A 6,000-nucleotide genomic window follows, 5' to 3' on the forward strand; every position below is an offset into this window, starting at 1 on the left:
ATGAAGGACAAGAAGTATTCCATTAGTTCTCAGCTTTTTACATTATTTAAAAAGAATTTTTTAATAGTTAGAATACTAGTAGTGCAGATATTGCCTGGTTCAAGATATTGCCTAAGTTCAAGTTTTATTCTTTCTGGCTGTGGGTCAGCAGTAGAAATAACAGTTCTGCAGAGGCAGAGTTAATATTTGGTGAAACGTGCAGTATCATTATGTTCAGATTTTTTCCTGTGTAACTCCAAGTACAAGTGACAAGGGATTTTAGACTAATACTGAACACTTATTAAAGTCACAAGAAAATTTCTTACGAGTTTAAGTAGAATTGGCCTAAGCGATAAATTTCTGAATAAGATGCTAAGAAGCTAGACTTCAAACACTCATTGTAATGTTTCTTTTGGAAATTTTGATATTCAGATAAACGTATGAATTCCAAGGTAACAGATTCAAGGACTAAAAGAAATGTGAAACTACGTTCGGTGTCTCATTTCTATAGAAAATATCTTTGTTTAGTTCATTGTGTTTTCAATGATAAGTTATTTTCTTGTAAAATAGTCTTTAACTTATTAAGAAGAATGAGACACAACAAGAATAGGAGAAATCTGACTTCTTTTTTAATTGAAGGAGTATGTCATTGAAAAAATAGATACTTAGAGGCATCTTTGTTTATACATAGGCATCCGAAGTGGGATTTATCTTACCCCTCTTCAACCACTCTAAAAGTAAGGTTCCTAGCTTAGCCTCGTTATTTAAGAACACTGTATATATGATGTAAGAAGAGTGGTTCACCCCTTTTTTGTTAAATTGTATAACTACTCCTCCTACAGAAAGTGCTTAGACTAAATAAGTAACTTCGTTAGCTAAATTTGAATGAATTGAATGCAATCTCCAAAGTCCTCATTTGGAATCTGTATTTTTTTTTGCATATCCTAGGTTACCATTAAATATTAGTGAGAGTTATATTTTGCTAATATATTCCCAAGCACTCGAAATAATGCATAGTGATGACTATCACCAGACTCACAATTCTTGAATTTGTTCAAGGAATTCTTAGATGGCAAAGTTTTTGCTTAACAGACAGTATAAGCATTAGTGCTCTTGTTAATGTTTCAGTAGTAATGTGCAAAGATCTCAAACAGGATCAAGGCCCTGTTGTCTTATATGCAAGAGTAAACCTCTGTTAAAGCATGGTCCCTGCCCTGAAAATATTGGCATTCTTAATTTTGAAATTCAAAAATTAAGATTGAAAATTCCCCTGAAATTTTAAAGTGTTTTAATAACTGATATTTTATAACTTTTCACTTTTTTTTTTTCCCCAAACAATGTTTTAGGAATGATCTTAGTTGACGTAAATATAAGGAAGTGAAATGAGAGTCTACTGTTACAAAGGAAAGCATTATCTTAGTTAAAACTAAATGAAGTAGGGTGATTTTTTTAAACCTATATTTTACAACGCTTCAAGAAAGTTCTGGCTATAAATAGCTATGCATTATTACAAAATTGGAGACCAATTTGCAGGCGAAGTTCCTTTCTCAGCTACCAAATATGCAATTGTCTTGGTTTAACCCCAACCACCAACTAAGCACTATGCAGCCGCTCGCTCACTTCCCCCCGGTGGGATAGGGGAGAGAATCAGAAGAATAAAAGCGAGAAAACTCGTGGGTTGAGATAAAGACAGTTTAATAGGTAAAGCAAAAACCATGCACGCAAGCAAAGCAAAACAAGGAATTCATTCACTCCTTCCCATGGGCAGGCAGGTGTTCAGCCATCTCCAGGAAAGCAGGGCTCCATCACGTGTAATGGTTACTGGGGAAGACAAACGAATGTCCCCTCAGTTTATATACTGAGCATGACATACGGTATGGAATATCCCTTTGGTCAGTTTGGGTCAGCTGTCCCGGCTGTGCCCCCTCCCAACTTCTTGTGCACCCCCAGCCTACTGGCTGGTGGGGTGGTGTGAGAAGCAGAAAAGGCCTTGACGCTGTGTCAGCACTGCTCAGCAGTAACTAAAACATCCCTGTGTTACCAACACTGTTTTCAGCACAAATCCAAAACACAGCCCCATACTAGCTACTATGAAGAAAATTAACTCTATCCCAGCCAAAACCAGCACAGTAGTATTAGTCTATATTTTCCTTCTTGCTCATATTACTTTGATTTGCCTTAATACTGAAAGTAAAATTGGCAGGGTACGGCAGACTACAGACTTCTAAGTCATCATGCGAGGAAACTACCAGAGGGCAGGAATTAGCTGGATTATAGGAATTGTTTATGTTCAGAAATACCTCGTTTTATCCAAATTGAGAATTATAAATTCTTTAAGTGTTTTAGCTGTTGTCTGTCTAAAGCATTACAACTAACAAGGATGTATATACATTTGATAGATCCTTGTACAGAAAATAGGATATGTTATAAAATTGGAGACTACTATTGCTTGCAGCTATATTATTGGCAGATCTGCTACCAAATTTACAGAGTGTTAATGCTTTTTTACCATTGCATACTAGGTTTCAAGGGGTTTTGATTTATGTTTTATGCTGTCTAAAAGGTATTCATTCACCATGTAAGTTCTGTTTAACTTTTGGTTAAGAGTCAAGATATGACCCTTGAAACAATCTATAGTTCTCAGTCTTTGTCTAGGATGACTTTAGATAATTGAGTAAGTTGTGGTTTCTTATATATACTTAAAATCAGAGTCCTCTTCGTTGCTGCACAGATCAGATTTTTATTTTTGATCTGGTAGGAAAGCACGCTGAATTCTAGCAGGAAGAATGGAGTTCATTGTTTAATATGTTTTAATATGGTCAAACTAGCTGGAATATTACTTTGTGTGCAGGAGTTACTAGATTTGTTTTAACAATGCAATCATACCATCATATGAGAACTAGTTCAGTATGACTGTTCACTGAATACCTGTGAGTAAACCTACAATATGGTAATGTGCAAAGTAAACAATGTTTAAAATGTCCACAGCTGTGCAGCAGGAAGAATGATGGTTGTATTATCTGAAGGCAGCTTTTTTCCATTTAGATAATTTTTTTGGCATTTCTAGCTGAACAGCCAAAAAAACGACTATGTACCTTTCCTCTGTAGAAAGTCCAAACGGGTGTTCTGGAGCGGGAGGACCAGTCAATAAATAGCTTCAGAGAAACACTTTGAGAGGAAACTTCGGGGAAGGAGTTTCAGCTTAGAATAATGGTTATTGTGCCTGCTTTTATTAAAACATAAAAATGCAGTCTTAGAAACTAACACATTTGACAGTATGCTGCTGTCTTTCTCCAGCATAATAAATTTATACTGAACATAAGCATAGCAATGGGAGAAGAAAACTCATCTTAAAATTTGGGTGCTCAGCTAAAATGTCTATGTGCATTGGTGACTAGACACATTTTTCATCAACGCTTTTTTGCTGGGAGAACCTCATGGTTGTATTCCCAGTCAGTCAGTTATTTTCTGGGTCCATTGTTGGCTGCAAGATCTTTCAGGGGTTTTTGTGTATCTTTAGTTGTACCTACACTCAAGGATAAACAAAGCCATAGTACCGCATAGCTTTTCGCTTTTGAAATAAACTAAGAGAATGGGGGTTCTCAACCTACCTCTCCTACATCATTCTATATTGTATGTGTGTGTGTTTATGTTCAAAATCTTCCCTGAGCACTTAATGACTAAGAGTTGATGATTCTGTACTGTTTAGTTTTTGTTTGATTAAAAAACCCAGCAATTATTGAATGCTTACCAGAAGCTTCTGAAGGTGCAAAACCAGATTGTGTTGGCTGCTTTCTGCACTCACGGTGCAACACACTGCATACCCTTGCCTGGTATTTTTGGGACCGGGGGGGGTCCCAAAAAAAAAGGCACATTAGGGGTTGGGGCTTTTTTGAGGTGGTGAATATGCTTCCAGGTTTTGTCAGCTTCTTTCATCTGTTCTCGAGCTTTAGTCAGCTTTGTTGCTGTAAAAGGGTATGCCTGAAATACATGCATCAGGCTCCATTGCCACATGTTTGGAAAGATTTGTGCTCCAAATTTGCTTTCCTATGATCTAAATGTTTTAGAAACACTAGAGGATGTCTTAAAGATGCACTGCACCTGCAGTGTGAATTACTAGATGCTTAGTTTCAAGGAGGAAGAAAGAGTAGTTTGGATACTCTGTGAATATTGCATTAGTGGACTGCATAAGAGTATGGGCTCCAGCTACTTAGCTGAGGAGAAACAACGGATGGCTAAGATTGAAGCATCAAGCATTTTAGAATGCTTTTAATTTTTATATTTTCAAGTGCTTTGGAAGGATTAGAAGTGTGAGAGTCTCCATTTATACTGAAGAAATTGAGAGAAGCGATTTGGCTTGTAGACCAATAGCATACACAGGAATGGATGTCACATTTCCATTGTTCCAGTTCACTGTGGCATAAATGCATGGGAAAGAAGATGTTGATTTTTCTTGCCTCCTAAAGCAACTTTTTACCATAAGTGGTGCAAAGCAGAGATAAGAAGGAGATGACTTTTATTTTTTCTTCCCCCTCCACCCCCCAAAAATCTAAAACTACCTCAAAAGTAATGCTTCAAAATGTCAGAATAATTCAGGCATGTGCTAAGTTCTGTTACTGGTCATAGGAAAGCTCCTTTTCCCAAAGGAATTAATTTGAAACTGACAAGGGAAAAATACTCGGAGCTGTATAATAAAGGTCTTTAAAGTATGTATTAGGCATTAGGACTAGAGATAAATGTAACACAGCTGAAGTTTTAGGATGAAAATAACCTGTAAATGGGAGAAAGGGTTGCAAGGTAACATTTTCATTTTCATGGTATTTACATATTCTGGGAAAAACAGGTCAGTTGTGTAGCATAGAAAAATCTGAAAATTACTCTGTTCTCAGTAGATTTTTTAAATAGCAAACAGGTTAGAGCTGTTTAACATTTAATTTAAACATATTTGTAATATTAATGTTCTTGAATAATGTCCAAAGATACCTTTCTTTGCCATTTAGTAAATAACTTCGTATATGTATTTACATATTCTGGGAAAAACAGGTCAGTTGTGTAGCATAGAAAAATCTGAAAATTACTCTGTTCTCAGTAGATTTTTTAAATAGCAAACAGGTTAGAGCTGTTTAACATTTAATTTAAACATATTTGTAATATTAATGTTCTTGAATAATGTCCAAAGATACCTTTCTTTGCCATTTAGTAAATAACTTCGTATATGCTTCCTAACGTTTCCAAGGAAAGTCTATTTCTCATAACATTATTATGGAAATAATATTAATCTTCAAATTTGAAAGAGACTTTATGCCCTTGAAGAGAAAGGCATGTTAAAATAGGATAATTGCTCCATCTAGTGTTGTTTTCATTTAACAAGTGTTAACAATTTTTTGAAAAGAGAGTAGCCTTCATTTCTTTGAAAATTATTATATTTGGGATTCTAATGCTTCATTACTTAGAAAAGTTTGGATCTTTGTAGAAAACTATATCAAAAGAAAAATTATAATTACTTATTCAAAGTGGTTTTTTGATAGCTATTGTTTCAAATAGCCCACTGCTGTCCAATGAATTACATTAGTCAGAACTAAATGCTGATTGTTTAGCACGTATACAGCAATTCCATTGGGCTGTTTGACTCTTATCCTCTTATTGAAATGCAGATTTTACTCTTGTATTTTTATCTAACATTACTTGTCAAATCTAGAAAGAGGAAAACCATGTCTTCAATTTTCCTGGTGGTCCTTGGTTTCAGTGTTGCATCTGTGTAGCCAGTGCCAGAGGAAAGGAGAAGGTGACTGAGACACAACAGGATAGTTTTCTGTTGTTTACAGGAGGAATCATTTATAAACATTTTCATTTAGAGTGTAAGAAGAGGTATGGGTATCTTGAGGTCTGTAAACATGGACGCTTTATAACGTCTTAGTGCTCGTTGGCTTAGAATCATAGAATCATAGAATCATTAAGGTTGGAAAAGACCTCTAAGATCATCGAGTCCAACCGTCAACCCAACACCACCATGCCCAATAA

The 6,000-nt window shown here is 35.6% G+C and overlaps 1 protein-coding gene across 1 annotated transcript in view; it reads left to right on the plus strand.

Moving 5' to 3' along the window:
* DMD (dystrophin) overlaps window positions 1-6,000 on the plus strand; it is a 1,230,427-nt gene that overhangs the window by 387,592 nt on the left and 836,835 nt on the right. The gene's annotated exons all lie outside the window — the stretch shown is intronic.

The sequence above is a fragment of the Aptenodytes forsteri genome, unplaced genomic scaffold, assembly GCF_000699145.1.
Source record: "Aptenodytes forsteri isolate BGI_AS27 unplaced genomic scaffold, ASM69914v1 Scaffold2, whole genome shotgun sequence".
Taxonomy (NCBI): domain Eukaryota; kingdom Metazoa; phylum Chordata; class Aves; order Sphenisciformes; family Spheniscidae; genus Aptenodytes; species Aptenodytes forsteri.